The 16,544-nt window shown below is 43.4% G+C and overlaps 1 non-coding gene across 1 annotated transcript; it reads left to right on the top strand.

Moving 5' to 3' along the window:
• Positions 1 to 8,866: 8,866 nt before the first annotated feature.
• TRNAH-GUG (transfer RNA histidin (anticodon GUG)) lies at positions 8,867 to 8,938 on the top strand. Its single transcript has one exon. It is a non-coding gene; the product is annotated as a tRNA-His (tRNA).
• Positions 8,939 to 16,544: the final 7,606 nt, after the last annotated feature.

Raw genomic sequence — 16,544 nt, 5'->3', positions numbered from 1 at the left:
CAGGGGCCATCTTGTCTCCTATCAGGAATCCACTGATTCATATTGCCGGGTATGGATATCCCATAATGGAGGATACTCAGAGAACCTGTCAAATTCAGCATGGAGCTTCTGCCAGCGCATACCCTGCTCTGTTGGCCATACAAAGGTGCCCAAAAACATACACTAGTGGTACAGGGTTGTACCCCCACCCATGGGTGGCATAAGGGTATCCGAAGGGTCTCTGTTCACCACAACCAAAAAGGGGAAGAGCTGCACTTCCAGGAGTCCCACATGGACTCCTGTGCAGAAAACCACACAGAACACACATGTTAAGGGAGTACAGGACAAAGACATGGAGGTCCTGTCCCTCCAATGCATTTCCAGCATCACACATCCTTCTTTGGCTTAGCTGCAGGAATCATTTAAAATATACTCTGTTATGGAGTTTGATGCAATCCCTTCTATTCTCCTCGAGATTAGGAAACAGTGTATCTCTCATTAATTAAATCCTGTTTCGTTCCCCCACTATATGTACATACAATGACAATGCGATCCCTCCCCTTTTATTTGCCACTTTCGATGCTTCTACTTATGTCCGTTGTTCATTTCTAGACTTTGAGTATTGACTCTTCCTCAACTGACCACTTCACCTTCTGTCAGCTGGGTACCTGTGGGGAACGGACAGGAAATTCTTTAAAGGGGCACCTTGTCTCTGGTTACACGTGTTATTTTCTCCCACTCCACAGCAAACTCTGCTGTGTTCCGGCTGATGTTGGAAGTCATCAAGTATCTGAGGGTCTGGGTCTGGATCTGGATCTAGAACCATCCGCACTGCTACCAAAATGTTCAGTAGCATCTGGAGCGTATCAAGTGCTAGATGGGATTACAGCAAAACTGATTTCAGGCCCAAATGACCAGACAGACTCAAAGAATATCACAAAGTACTTCTTTATTATCAGTTCGATAAAGTAGGGAAATCTGACGAGCATAACAAATCGAAGCTCACAAACTCTCAAATACATTTCAGTTACACAAGGGCTTAATACCATAATATACGCCGGCTATGACGTCATCCTACATGGCAAATAGTAAAAACCTATCGGGCGGAGAGATAGGTTAAGGGAACATATATACCCATAGCTTATTTAAGAGTTAGTAATATCATTGGCTGCCCTTTATCAAGTAGGCAGACCTCAAGCTACCTCTAACTACGTGTAATAGTAGGTAATAGAAGAATAGCAGCAGAGGAATATGCCTTTCTGGTCTTGCACCAGCTGTGAGTAGACCATGATTTTGTCCATCTTATCCTTTTATTTAGTGCTATTGGATTCAATTATGCTGGGTGCTATTACTCTCCTTAGCCTCCGGAGACTTGGTTGCTCCATCTTGCATATTCTTTCTATCTTTAATTGTCCAATATTTGGCACTCGCAAATGTTTACTCCTTTGCTTAATCTAAGAGAAATATGTCCTACATACATGGCTTATCCTCTTCGACTCCTTTTGTACCTTGCAGTTGCTGCTTGCTGCGGCATCCTTGATCCTAAGCCAAACAAATATTCTTTGTTCTTGCACAAATTTGTATTTCAATGCCTGTCAGCTCTGCAGCCTTTGTCTCTCTCCTTGGGGCTTTTAGCTTACTGTTATACAAAAGCGACATCCATCTTTTCATCATGGCTGTTTTACCTGCTTTATATTTCCTACGTTTAGCAAGCTTCTACATGTCTCATATACCTTGCTTTTCTGCGTACATACATCTACTGCATCTCTTCTTACTTATCTTCCCAGGATATATGATTTCTTTGTATTCGCATGGATGTTCACTTTGTAACTTCAGTCACATCTTCTTTCATTGACTTTTCATATATCGTTTCAGTGTGCCCTCGCCTCTTCTCTTCATGATGCCATTTTACATCTGTCAGACTTTTCTTATAGTTCTTCTATTTCCATTGGTGTCTGCAGACTTCCTTCTACCACTTCAGTTCAAAGGTATAGTCAGTATGGTTGTCAGAGTGCATAACGTCTTTTATTTCTTCCGTGCGATATTGGGGTGAAACTAGATGTCCTGTACAGTACTTTCTTAATGTTTTCTCCTCCAATATGACAGATGTGAGGGGGTGGGCTCCATGAGTAAGGTGAACACCTGCTTCTCTACATATCAAAAACAGAAGTGGTGTGGGCTTCCGGTCTAGGTTTGATGGTCATTTAGCAAATAGCAAAGCGTGTTCGGCTATCACGAAAGGATTTCTGTTCTGCAGGAGTGTAAGAATGGGTAGTGGCTAAAACGCCTACTCCGCCCCCACACTTCTACAAATCAGTAGTGATCACAACCATAAAGGTAAAGCAGGAACATCTAAGAAATATACCTCCACCTTTTGTGGTAACGTGGGCCGAGGGAGTGCTACACTCTCAAAAGGGGTGTACATGTGATTCAGCAGCAACCAAAACAGCAAAGTAGCACAGTTCATAAATAAAAGAATGTGCAGTTTTATAAAAATATAAATACTTTACCAAACAAATCAATTGTACAAATAATTATTAAAAACACTGTCCTCGCACATCTATGTGGACGATTGCCAACTTTATATTTCTTTTTCTGCTTTCTCAGACATTATATACTCTATTTCTTACTATCTTCTGTCTATTCAAACTTGGAGGATGCACTCTCACTTTCTTCACTTAAATGCCTCCAAGACTGAAATTCTCTTCTTTCTTTCTCTTCTATTGCCTCTCATATTTCCCCCCTCCACTAACTTTCCTCCAGCCTCTCTTACTTTTACTCCGACAGCCCGTAACCTGGGTGTCATCGTTGATTCTTCACTTTCCTTTTCCTCAAACATTTCTAATATTGCACGCGCTTGTCATTTTCAACTCTTTAATATGCGTAAAGCTCGTCCTTTTCTTAGTTTTCATGCCTGTAAACTTCTTATTACTTCTCTAATCTTTCCTCGTCCTGACTATTGTTTGTGTCTTCTCGTTGGCCTTCATGCTTCTCGTCTTGCTCCTTTGATTCTTGTTTAATTCCTCCATTCAGACTCTTTGCTCTATTCCTCATCCGTCTCCTATCTCTCCTCTTCACTCTCTACACTGGCTATCCTTTGAACTCTGTCTACAGTTTTGTTTCCTCTGCATCACTTTTAAATGTCTCCACGGTCTGGCCCAGCCTTATCTTTGCTCTTTGGTCTCTTTATTTGTTCCTTCTCTGTCTCTTCACTCTGAGTCACAATATCTGTTGACTGTTCCTAAGTCCCCATGTGGCCAATCTCGCGTTGGTGCATTCTGTTTACTCGCCCCCAAACGCTAGAATGCTCTGGCCCTACATATCAGATCTATTCCCTGTTATGCTATTTCCCGCTCGCACCTTCAAAACGACCTACCTTCTACTATGACCTAATTGTTCTTGTTTTGGCTTGTTATTTTTTAAACATATTTTTGTACTGTTTTTTTGTGTACAGCACTTTGGCGAAAGCGCCCTATAAATAAAATACAATTACAAATATTATAAAAACCCACCTCTGCAAAAGAAATGCAGGACAAGACTGCAGTCTAGATATTTTGTTTAGGGGAGAGAAGGCAAACATATTTTGAAAAGTATATGTTAGGAAAGAGAAATGTGCATCAAGGGTGGCTTACTACCCTCTAGGGTCCCAAAAGTGGACCATGGGGACAAGACCTCTCAAAGTACCTTATTCCAAAGTGTGGCAGCTCGTCAAAGTCGAACCAGGCTTCAAGTTAAACTGCGTTGCAAGTCAAACCATGTTTAGGTGCGGCGTGTCGAGCTAGTTCAAGTCAATTGTGGACCTGAATTTTCACCGAATGGGCCTTAAATCCCATGAGAATGATCTTGAAAACACGGTATGTGAGCAAACTCACGACCACACGGAATTAGTGAAGCGAGTTGGAGGCATGGAAGAGCACCTCAAGCATATCTGGACGAAACAAGCTGGCCTAGAAAACATGTCGAGAAGAACCAATGTGCGCCTTCGGGGGGTCCCACGCCACGTCCAAGACCACAAACTGGCTGAATCCATGAGAGACCTCTTTAAGTCTCTGCTAGAGCTCCTAGATTCTAAAGAGCTAGTCCTGGACAGGACCCACAAGGTCTTTTCCTCTGCACAACAGAGACGCAATCTTCTGCCAGACGTCTTCTACCGTGTCCACTTCTTTCACCACAAAGGCCGATTATGGTCACGGCTCGAAGGCCGGAGCCGGTAGTCTTTCGAGGGGCTTCCCTCGCTCGGTTCCTGGACCTTTCACTGTATACTTTGCCTAACCGCCGACACTTGCAGAAGGTCACCTACTGGTTACAGTCACAAAAGGTTTGCTATCGCTGGGGGTTCTTTTGTAAATTGATCTTTAACATTCACAATCACCATTACATCATTGGCTCAGAAGACGAGGCAAAGGAGCTGATTGAAGAGGTGGATGTGGCCCACTTCTCAGAGGTTCGGGAGCCAGATAATGCCTATTTTGGGCCCCTTCCTAGAGACAAGAGGAGGAAACACAAAGTGCGGCATGTGCCGATGGATCGAACACCTCCATCTGGAGCCACACTGGACTCGAGGCTACCGGACTGATCTTGAGGCGTCGAGAGACTTTCGCTGGCAGAGAGGGGTCCAGACGTAAAATATGAGGGCTTCTGAGATGTGTTCACTGAAGAATTGCCCACTCAATGGGTTCTGCAGCCCTTGGAAGGACACCAACCTAGTACGCTTCTTTATTGTTATAAATCGATGAGGAGGGGCTTGGCGCACCTTCGGGAGCCCTGAGCAGATAACACCCGCTACTGTCGACTTTATGTCATGATTGAAACTTTTTAGACAACTTTTTCAATGCTCATTTTTGTTTTATTTGGGTTTTAATCTTGAGAATTTATATTTGCCTTGTAACACACAACTTGACCAGATGCCTTTGTTGAGTGATTGGATCCTGGCCTATGGCGAAGATCGGCTAGTAAGCGCCTTGTAGTCTTACCTGAGCGGGTTCATGATGGGGACCTCTGACATAGTCTGTATTACCCTGGACTAGTTGTGAAATACATTTTGTGACTTTCTAGGTATTTTGTGTCATTCCTTTGTGTTGTTTTTTGAAATAATGTATATACTATATCACTCGCACTACCCTTTTGCCCTAGCACGTTTGTGATACTGTTGTTATGCAAGCCACTGTTGAATCACGTTACAATATTGTGTAGAAATGATGCACGATCATTGAGACTTATGCTCAAATTAATTAAAATGCTTGATTGAATCAAGACAAATAACGTGTCACCTAACAATCTCAAATTCCTTGAATAAGATGCTAACAGGTAACGAATTGAATACTCATAAAGAAATAAAAAATAGATTTTAAATTAACCACTGGTAGGAACATCTCCTCTTGTGTGTGGATTAGTTATGATCAGACAGGCTTCATACAAAAAAAAAACAATATTCGCAGAGTAGTGGACCTCATAGTGCTGGCCCCTCAAAGCCCGGGGAAAGTTTCATTGTTGTCCCTTGACGCTCACTGAGTGTTTGATAGTATGTCTTGGGACTATTTGAAATTGTTACTCCCAGCCTTCGGCTTCAGCCTGCGCCTCACCAAACTGGTGCTTGTGAATTTCCAGCCCCTCGCTTTAGAGTCAACTGTCGCTGTCCTCCCTGGTATCCCAAGGTAAAGTGACTAGACAACAATGTACCCTATAACCCCTGGTGTTTGCCCTAGCTATAGAGCTGCTAGCCCAAAGCATTCGCCTCCATCCTGACACTCATAGCTTTGTGTATGGGGGGAAAATGTCACAAGTTAGCATTATGCCCAGATGATGTGTTGTGCTGTTTGAATGACTCGCTCACTTCTCTGCCAGTTCTCATGGGCTTCTTACCCCAATTTACTAAAGTCTCAGGGTTTGAGACTTTGCTATGAGAAATCAGTTGGTATGGGTTTGACCAGAAATGCCAGTGGCATTGGCAACCCTAAGGGAAGCATTTCCTTTTTGATGGACGGACAGAAACTTCTCCTATCTGGGAGTGCATCTAACCCCCACCCACTCAGGTCTACTGAAGGCTAATGTCCTGGGGTTGTGGAGAGAAGCCAAGGAGCTTCCTCAAAGGTGGGACTCACAGGTGATATGATATGATATGATATGATAGGTTATCATAGGTTATCGTGGACCCAAGGATCGAACCTGTGTGGCTCCATGTCCAAGGCGAGCACGTTGCCGCTGAGCTATCACAGGTGATCTCGTGGTTAGGCCGCATTTCTGCTGTCAACATGACTCTCCTTACAAAGCTGCTGTATATGTTTCAAGCACTGCTTGCGCTTATCCCAGAACGCGAATTACTTGACCTGCAAAAAGCAGTTGGGCAGGTCATCTGGCAGTGCAAAAGACCACGTATTTCTTGCAAGCGCCTTACAAGAAGGAAAATGCTGGGTGGGCTGGGTGTTCCATCAATTCCAAGGTATTTTCGGGTCTCTCAGGTCGCCTCTATGTTGGGTTGGGCAGGGGCTGGGAAGACCCCTAAATGGAAAGATATAGAATAAGCTGCTTCTCTCTTCCCGTTGAACCATCTTCCGTTCCTCCCTAAAGAAACGCGACGTCGGCATGGTACAATGCTGATTACCACATTAGTGACTCTTCAGAATTTTGATAAAGCATGGGTGCAGAGAGGGTTTAAATTGGTGCTGGGCTCGCTTTCCCCAATCACCCAAAACCCAGGATTCACACCGGGAATGCAGGCCCAAAACTTTCAGCGCTGGAAGTCTGGTGAACTCTTGAGACTACAGGATCTCTATAATGAGACAGAGCCCCTGACCTTTGTCAAGTTTAAGGAGAAGTTCAACCTTCTTGAATCAGAGAGCTTTCGATAGGGCCAATTGCGCCATTAGGCGACTAATAATGTAGTTCGGCAGGCTGGGTCCCGTGCCCCAACAGACATCGAACTCAAAGTGTTGGAAGGGCAAAGCTCACATAAAGTAGCTAGATGTTATAGGCTTTTGGAAAACGCTGACCCTGAGGAAAAGTTCCCCCTATATGTGGAAATGGGAAAATAAATGAGGCCTGGAAATTTCCGGAGAATCCTGGTTAAAGGGGGGGTGCTCAAATTGGTACCTGTCCCTGGAGCACCTGCATGCCATCCATTCTACGTATTCCGACAGAGCCTGGCATGGATGTGGGCAATTGGGAGACCTAGTCCACATGTGGTGGCATTGCCCCGTTATAAAGTCATGTTGGATGGAGATCCGGTTTGAAATTAAAGAGATCACAGGTACCCTTCTCCTCCCTTGTGACACATTTTATATTTTAGGATATAATCATTCGCCCTCCGCGCTCCCCACACATCATGCATATTCCTCGTGCCTTGTTCTTCCCCCTTAGTCATCGTCCTTTTGGCTTATGTCACATCATGTTGATATTTTTTCACATATCCTTATTACTTCAAAGACATATGACAGGGCAGGACAATGAAGCCCTGGTGGAGCAGAGGGGCACAGCCAAGATCAACAGTAGTGTTCAGGATCTGTGCCTCATCCAGGCCCACACTGAGGTACAGACCCTCAAAGATCACACTACCAGTGGGTTGACTGTGTGGGCACTGCAGGGAAGGCGCCAGACCTTTCAACTTTTTCGGTTGATAGAAGCCCTGGGCATCAGCCGAGGCCCCAGCAATTGCCCCCATCTTGGCTACCAGCAGTCTTATGGCACTGCAATATAGGCCTTTCATTTGGGGCTTTCAATGTGCACTTTAGCCGCACGCACATTAAACAATCCATTTGTTGGAGCTCTTCAGAGTATCTGTCACCTGTCTCTGGCCTCTTCCGAGCCTTTTTACTCTGGTTTCTCTACCATAGCCCGGGGCCCTTGCTGACAAAGAAGAATTAATCGCTTTGCAATGGACGTTTGGTGTTTCAGCTCCCTGCTGGATGGCTGTCTTCTGAGAATCAGCGCTATTAGCCTCTGGCTGTATTTATGTGCATTCATTATAATGTTTGCACCCCACCATCAAGTTGAAATGGGGCCCCCACACGCTGTGACAGATCTTCAGCCCATAGTGACCGTATCATGCATTGACTCTGTGTTACACAACAACATATATTGCCCATGTGTAGTGGATTCTAAATAAATAGAACACATATGGAACATAACTTCCAAGACACATGGAAAGGGACATCAAAAGTAAAAAAAAAAGCAACCATTCTGTTTTTATTTATTTATTTATTTATTTATTTAGCATGCGTGGAATGGTGGAGCAAGTGTGGCCGCGAACGCCGAAGAAAGAGGAAACAAGCTCGTTTTCCGTTTAAACAAAAATAAGTAGTGCAAGTGTGTCGAAGCTTCGTCGGGGAGGTGCCGTCATTTTACGCCTCCCACTTTGATGTCCCTTTTCTATCTTTATAATTTTGACTACAAATCGTGCTATCACCAGCGCAGTCAGCATCTCCCCAGTTCTCTTTCGCACTGCAACTGGGAAAACATTTTATAACAAGTTCACTCCAAACTAAACCAAGCCGTAGAAGCCTGTGAAAATGATTGCAGTGAGATCAGGGGTACAGCCACATTAATAACAGTAACCCCACAGTTTAACTTTCAGCCATGTCTTCTATGTGATCGGCTTTCGGGCCTTGCAGCACCCAGGAGAATGTTTTCCATTTAGGTATATTTAGTAGAATTCATGTTGATGACCTGGACTCCAGTTTTCACCCACCACTGTCTTCTGATGAGGGTATGAATTTGCAAGTTGTTGCTGTTAATGTTTCGTTGGAGTGTGTTGTATTATAATAGATGAAGAGATTAGGTATCAATTGGCTTATTGTGTTAAGTATTACAACTTATGGAACATCATACATCACAATATATGGGACGGTTTTCAAAGCTGCAAACAAAGAAACGCTCACAACCCAAGTAGCTCGCCGTGATCGTATAGTGGTTAGTACTCTGCGTTGTGGCCGCAGCAACCTCGGTTCGAATCCGAGTCACGGCATTGCGGTGAAGAGCAATGTCACGGCAATTGGGTGAAGCTTTTATTGCGTTTTGGAGTTTCACATTGAAAACATTGTAAGTAATTATGAAAAAATATAATGCATCGTATTACTCTTACCATCTTAAAAAACGTGGTATTTACACTGAAAACCTTATTTTTCTTAACAATCACTGTACATTAAAATGTTTTAACATATTTTTACGTGGGGTGGGGGTCATAAAACGTATTTGAGCACCATCTAGTTACAGTGGGGCTTATTTTCGAGTTCACAATTAATTAACAGCAGAAACACGTTACATTTAGCGTAGATACGTCCCCCCAAATATTCGTCATTTGCAAATGGTGAGGGCAGAAGGCGGCGTGCATGCTAGTACCTTTCTCCTCTGCTTTTGCATTCTACCGTAAACGCACAAAAGAGATCAGTGTCTTTGGAAACAAGATGGTAAGTGGTTTCCTTTCAATTTTATCTCTTGCAGGGAGACAGTTACATATTGGCTTTATTCCAGAGCACGTGAAACACAGGTGACACACAAGGAGATTAGTTGCGAATTTATAGGTGATTTTCATGTGGTTAACCTTGAGTTTTCCTTATTTTTTCTCCAAAGTTGATTCTTGGGATGAGTTATGCAAAGGTTTCAGAGCATCATTATGTTCATATGTTTTTTGGATCATGTGGTGTTTTATAATGAACTAACAATCATATTTTGTGTTTTTCCCTTTTTATATTTAATTTTGGTTTACTGAATGAAGGGTCTAGCCCTGAAGACAGACTAATTCGCAAATGCATTGGCCAAAATAGACTTGCTCATACAATAAAACTGTTTACATTGTATATCATTTTGACACTAAGGATTGGATATTGAGTTATCATAATGCACGCTTCCTCCAACAATGCAGCTGGGGTGGGTGAAAGCAGGGGCCGCCTGGTGCTGTGCCAGGAGGGACAAGGAGTGCCAGAGCTCCCGCTCAGGACGGCAAGCTGGGTCCCCGCCCTCGTCCCCAGTTGTTATAGGCCTGGGGTGGGTCACTCCGGGCCTCCCAAGAAAAGACTCGAGATGTCTTTGGTATTGACTTGTGATAATATGTGGTAACATATGCAGCTCTAATTGAGAAGAGCGAGAGCACATGGTTTTCCAAGGGCAACTTTGTCATTTGGTTTTGTAATACTCTAGTGCCTAGCTTTACCATTGTGTTCAGACTAATATTTAGGAATGATATGCAATGATTTGAGTATATATATATTTTTGCTGAAATATATATGTGGTGCCCACCTTTTCTTTAGTTTGGACATTTGAAGTAAGGCCTTCAGTTCTGTCAACATTGTAATGCTGCCATTTACCACAGTAATAACCAGTATGCTAAAGAAAATAGTAATTTCACAGATGCTAATGAAAACAAATCTATCCAAGGTCTGGGAGGGATGAACAAAAGACATTGAAATGATGTGTTTGAAAGGCTACATCTCATGCTTAGAAGGCCAAATGGAAGCGTGGCAGAGTGGGAGATACCTCATATACAGAGTCCAACAGAACGCCTGTCAGTCCATTCAAAGATATCTCTCCTCCACAGTTAAGTCTCTGCAATTGGACAAGAAAAGGTGTCCCATTAAAACAAAAAAAGAATCCACAAATGTACATGTTTAAATAGACATTTTTATCACCAGTGATGCAGCTGTTTATTTAAGCATTTACATTTATGGGTGTATTTATGTATATATGTTTTACAATGGGACAAATGTTCTAGTCCAGTATCAAACACTTAAGTATGGTGGAGCTATATCTTTGAATGGACTGACAGGCTTTATGCGGGCACATTAAAGGATGTTTCCAGGTCCATCTGACCTACTGTGCCCTTTAAAATGAACTCCTACCTACCCCCTGTCTTCCCATCACCGCCTGTATTGCCCACTTCTGGTGTTTTCAGTGAAAACTGGGTCTGATGCCAGGATTCTGGGTTCAGGATTTGCAAGAGAAGTGCAGCTAAATATGTGGTGACTATTTCTTGACTCATGTGAAGTTATTTCATGATCTACATTTATAGATATTCTATTACACTGTGATAACGTGACTACTGCTCTGCTGGTGTGCAGGGATGAGTAGTTTCTAAGTAGCATACCAAGCCCCACACTGCTAAACCAGTAGCTATCACAATCATAAAGGTGAAGCAAGCACAGCCCGACAGAAATACTACCTTTGTCTCTTTTTGTAAAGTTGGCTGATGGCATCTATACTCTTCAAGAGCGGTGTGAGATGAGACAGTTGCAACACAAACAACAAGAGTATGTTGAATCCAAAATAAAAGAATGTCCAAACAAGGTTCTATAAAAACAGGGATTTTAATAATGACTAATCATAGGCACAACTAATAAAAACACTATCGACATGTCCCTTTAAAGGAAACACACAGAATGTAGACTTTAAGAATAAAGAGCATTTTTGGTTGATAGACAGGGGTGCTCAGGCAAACGATTTCAGCAACAATGCTCATGTTAAAGGGTATGGCTTTAAAAGGCAAAGAAGTGGGCTTAAAAGTAACTAAGGTACTTTAAGTTGGACAAGGAGAGATGGTCTCATCAAATACCATAGTGTCTTTTCTTTGAGGCTCTACAGCATCCAGCTAGGAATCTAGGTGCTTTACTGCAAGTGTTGAGATGGTCGAAGTATGTTTTTTCAATGACAAATGAGCTTCAAGTCGGTTTGAATCCCAGGCTCAATGTGGGTCAAGTCACCATTCAATAACGTTTAGTTGATGTCTTCCAAAGATTTGAGCTGGCAGTGAAGTTGGCGGTTAGATGATGCTACTGCTGGCTGAACTCGGCATTTGAGATGGGCTTGTTGATGGCTTCCAGCAGATCGTGTCAGCGTTTGAGTCGGGTGCAACCAGAGATCAGGTCAAGTTGAGGTGGTCCACTTCAGTGGGTCGAGTTGACATCTGGATGGCTCAAAGTGCAGCTAAGTGGCTTGAATTTCGTAGAGTGCCAAAAGCAGCACCTCAGGTCCCATAGAAGCTCTTAGACAATCAAGCAGAGCTGGCTCAAAAGGGTCTTGAGGTGTTAAAAAGATTCTGAGCTGCCTCTGGGCTTCTGAGTTGCTGGAAGTTCCAATCAAGCATCTCCTGGTACAAGGTGACTCCTTTGTTCCCCACTTCCACTACAGGAAGATTATCTGATGCCCAGAGGGGATCCTCCACCTATAGACCTGTTTATTGGATTGATTTAGTTTTAGGTTCTGCTAATCATTTATCAGACTCTGGTGACTCCTCCCTCCAATCCTCCTCACCTGGATCTTCGGTAAAGCTGTCCTGTGTGTCCGTCTTCTTCTTCCTCCTGGTCTTCTTCTTTTCTTCTCCCTTTTGGTCCTTCTTCTTTTTGTGGAAATAAGTGTGAGCTCCTCTGGAGGCCACGTTGCCGGTATAGAATATACCAAACAACAGGGATTCCCCGGGAGCCGACCCCAGACAGGAAAAAAGCCTTTCGGTGGAAAAAAACCTGCAGAAATTCCAATTCCTGATGAGTTGTCGAAGAGTGGGGCCAGGAGATGTGAAGTGTGTCTTGTATCCTGATTCTTGTAAAGATCCTGAGACTCCCAGATGAGAGATGTTTGATAGAGTCCAGCGTTTCTCCCAAAAGGGAAAAGAGAGTAGAGAATCCTAGGAGAGTGAAAGCCGGGATGAGGAATCACAAGGAGAAAGCGGAAGCCGCTCTGGTTCACTGCCGAGACGGAGCAGATTGCAGTACCACTCCCAGGTATGTGAATGCACTGTGGACTGAGAACAGAAAGGAAGGGAGATGACCAGGCGAACCGGGACGAGACCCGGAGAGAAGAAAGACCCAGCGGGAAAGAGAAAAGCAAACACCCTGAGAGGCGTGGGGAAAAGGCAAATGAGGAACGGGGGAGAGAGAATGAGAGTGTTGGCAAACAGAAGAGAACACCAAGAAACAAGTTAGCTACAGGTAGAAGGCACAGAACAGAGCAGGAGCTCCTACGGCAAGGCGAGTGTCTCACCAACTAGTGACGAAGGATACAACGCACCGTGCTGTACTCGAGGTCGAGTAAATACTGGCAGCGGCCATTTTGATAAACACTAGACCGCTAATAGAAGAACGGCGGACAATGTGATGTGCATTTGAATGGAGTTTCCAACTGTGCCATTGCTTCCAAGGGTGCAGCGTGACATCAGTTTCTTGCCCCCTGATATACAGTCACTCCCCACAATTCTGGACAAGAAAAACAGACAGTGTGCTTCTCAAAAATCGAAACGTTTTGAAGAACTTCACATAACATTTTAATCAAAGGGGTCTCTGGCTTTGTACCAAGGAATTCACTACAATGTTAAGGACTTATAAATGACCAATCAGCAATACAAGTGTTCCCTGCCAACATGTATCTCAATACTGGTTCTCATACAAGCATTACTTTCCTATCTCAATTCTCCATATATATTATACTCTAAAAGATACCAGTATTTTATATACACTTCTTCTATGATTGCAATACAATGTTTTTCAATGATAGCATTGTCACATTTGGGCCAATGTGGGCATTTATCTCCAAACACTTGATTTTTTCCAGTAACAAAACAAGTATGGTATCGGAGAAAAATGACTTGAACAATTGACATTTACCAAGATATAATTATATTTAACATGGTTCTGGTTCCCCTGTAAAATTGTGAGGTAGTGAATGTATAGGCAATGTGTAAGTAATTTAATAATAGACAAGAAGTAATTGTGTCTGACTTTTGAAGGTTTTGATTAGAAAAATAATGGGCTCAGAATAGTGTCTTCTTCTGTGCAGTCTTCTCTGAATATGTGTGTTCAGCTTTAAATCTATATTTGCTTTTTTTAGTTGGATATGTACTATTCTTCAGTAACAGATACCATGTCAGAATACCCCGGCCCTTTCCTTTCTCATTTCACATAGGTTTGTCTGTGCATTCAAAGATAAGGGACAGCAGGGGCTTAACACTTACCACGATTCTCTACGGATCAAATGCATTCTCTAGGTTAATATCTATTTTCCCAGACATATAATATGAGACTGGACTCACAACAGCTGCCTAACACATAATATCACTTTAAACAATAGATTGTGACATCTACACTATGGCCTGTGTCATTCTGTGCCAGCATGAGCCAAGGATTCTATTTGATGGTGGTTAATTTGACAAAAGACCTCTGCATTTAAGTTGCACCAAAATGCTTTATGTTTTAAATTGTGCCTCTCAAATACAGAAAGTGTATTAAATTTTTACAGAAATGACATCTCACTTTAAATTCAATGTAATGGGAGATACATGGCCCCACATTTAACACTACACGTTGGTCTTCAACACATTAACATTACCCTTTAACTTAATTCTCTGGCTTTCACTCATGGACAGTCTATAGGGACAATTCAGAGTTACTTTGGAATTTTAATTACAATTCAAATGTGGCTTCTCATTTTGTGGAGAATCAGCAGGACCCAGTCAGTCTATAATTACTCCACCAGCAAGCTCTCTTTTCAGCTGACTGTATAGAAACCGATTCCCATTATGGTCTGGTCACCCATCTCTCAATGGATTCTGTCTCAAGTCTGCATAGGGATCAGCCTCTAAATTGGGGTGAAAGAGGCATCTAATGGGCCAAAGGAAAGCATAATAGCTATTCAGCCTTCTGGGCAGAGGCATTGCTCGGGGGGCTGAGTGGGCTATATCCCTGGGTCTTTTGGTTGAAGCCCCGGGTAGAAGCTCACAGGCTACAACCAAAAGGCTTGCTAGCCCCGAGTCCTGGCAGTTCCATCATTCGCGTAGCCCCAGATCTTTTCCAGACCTAGCAACACCCCACTCCTCACCAGATTTCAAAACTGTCATCTATCCCCAACACACTTTTGAGGCTGGCACTTCCTCGGACTTGGAGCAATCCAGTTTACTCCTGGCTGTCTAAACAGATGAGTCAGACCAGAAGCGCAGCAACCATTGGGCAGATCAGGCTTTAGTCCCTCCTGAAATGTTGGGCTATGTTGGCTTGACATGGCTGACCTACATAGCCATAGCCAGACAGGACAGGACACAGACAATACATGGTGCCAAAGGCCGAGCAATTACGATTGTAAAACGTTTCATTGTTAGCAACTGCATTCTTATGCATACATTTTTAGGCAACTGAAATCGTTATGGGTTGTTAGTACTTGCATGTCTCGGGAGTGATTGGAATGGTTGTGGGGCAGGAGACCGCTCATTCTCACAGCAGTTCTTCAGTGTATGGTTTCAGACATGAAGGAGAGAGTTAACTGATTGTAACTTTCAAGTTGCACTAGAATAGTCTCATTAGAATGTGTAAAGGAGTTAGATGCCCACACAAGTGAGTTTGCCCCTGCCACACAGTCTTAGTGCCACCTCCAACATTTGAAGGGTTAGCCCCATCCCCAAAATGTTAGCCTCGGTCCACCTTTGAGTCAGACACATCCACACTTTCCTAATGTTGTAAAATGTACAGCATTTTCCTGCAAATAAGTTGATAAAGCTTTGCTTGTGCACTGCGCTCACATGCCCGAAGATCCTGATATTTATGCTGCACCTGTTCAAAAGGGGGAGAAACTTCAATGCATGGAGCAGCAATTAGTTGACAAGCGCAGCAGAAAAGCATTACTGTCCCCGCTCTTTATTTTGCTCACAGTTTTGATCTGTCTATGGTGTTTTTGGATAATGTGGATGAGCTTCATTACCCCCAATTTGTCTGATTTAAGGTGTAGTCACGGTTTGGGTTGCTTCTTGATCTGTGTTCACTAGCCACAGTAGAGTTGGTTTCACAGGGTCAGCGTTGTGATAAGCCGCAGGTAGCAGTCAAAAGTATTTGTAGTAATCGTAGCATGGTTTTTTTAATCACTAGGTTTGCATCCTGATCTAGCCCATGCCTGAAATTCCTGTTTAGCTTTGGTAGATGTTCATCCATCATCTTGATGCCCAGCTCCCTGTGTGTCCTAGCATTATTGGCAAGTAAATTAATCTTTTAATAGCCTCTAGCCCCACCCCTTTAGTCGGGTGCCAACCAAGCCCAATGATACAGTAAAGTGAAATTGGAGTGTGTTTGTTACTATGCCGAGAGAAGACACTAGCCACAGTGTGTGTCTGTTTGTGTATGTATGTATGCGTCCGTGCATATGGGTGCCTGCTTCCATAACCTGGTCATTTGTCCATTACTATGCCAACATACATCACTCTTGCTCATTCCTCTTGGCCCCTTTCTTTTCCCACAAGTAAAGTGCAGAATGAGACATGTCTTCTTTTGGCATAAAAAGGCAGCAGATTTATTTTCACACATAATAAAAAACACAGCAAACAAATTTGAAAACAGTTCAGAAGGTGCAGCGACTGCTCCGTGTCCAAAACCTACTCCCCCTTTTCCCAGCAAAGTCCACAGTTGGCACAACTCCCCCAACCCTTCGTGTCTGAGCCCCGCCTGCCCCTGCAGGTGTTCCTGGGATGAGAGAGCGCCGTTTCTTCGGGGGAAGCTGACCCCTCATTGCTACCATCAGACGCCCCCATTGCTTAGGCTCCCAAGAGGCGGTGGTCCGAGAAGAGCGAAGACCCTTCCGGCTTTGCAATTGCTCATTCGGAGACTGTC

This window comes from Ambystoma mexicanum (genome assembly GCF_040938575.1).
Source record: "Ambystoma mexicanum isolate Mex_15411 chromosome 12 unlocalized genomic scaffold, UKY_AmexF1_1 Mex_chr12_unloc.2, whole genome shotgun sequence".
Lineage (NCBI taxonomy): Eukaryota > Metazoa > Chordata > Amphibia > Caudata > Ambystomatidae > Ambystoma > Ambystoma mexicanum.
Note: the sequence above shows the minus strand (reverse complement) of the source record. Positions and strands in the feature narration are given on the sequence as shown.